We start from the raw sequence: 583 nt of genomic DNA on the forward strand, positions 1-583 counted from the left end.
CACACACACACACACACACACACACACACACAAACACACCCAACTTGCATGTCAAATTTAAACAGATATCTTGTGTGACCTGATAGAGCTCAGAGTATGCATTGGGAATGACTTCCAGCTGCTACCACACCAAATCTGAGCTCAGCATCTGTAAAACTGTCTGGTTACAGCCTTGTTCGTGTGGGCTAAGGTTGATTAGCTGTGGCGGCCATCTTGAACCGGGTTGAGTTGTAGATTTACACCAAATGAACACATTCTCAATTAAATCCGTCCAGTGGTTTATGAGATATTTTGCTAACAGACAAACAGGCACACACACATAGACGCAAAAACATGATCACCTTTGGAGCTAAATAGTTTAAAGCATTTTCTCCTTGTGATAAAAAGAACAAAACTGTAAAACTAATATAAGTTTATTTAATGGTGAAACCATCCTAAAGGTATATTGTCTGACATCTTGGATTAATGGTCACAGACCAGGTGTAACACATCACGAGTCTGCCAGAGAAAATGGCTCTGACCGAATTCTATATAGATGAACAAAGCGCATCCAAAAAAATAATCTCTCCCCCCCCCCCCCCCC

The sequence above is a fragment of the Kryptolebias marmoratus genome, linkage group LG16 (genome assembly GCF_001649575.2).
Source record: "Kryptolebias marmoratus isolate JLee-2015 linkage group LG16, ASM164957v2, whole genome shotgun sequence".
Taxonomy (NCBI): Eukaryota; Metazoa; Chordata; class Actinopteri; order Cyprinodontiformes; family Rivulidae; genus Kryptolebias; species Kryptolebias marmoratus.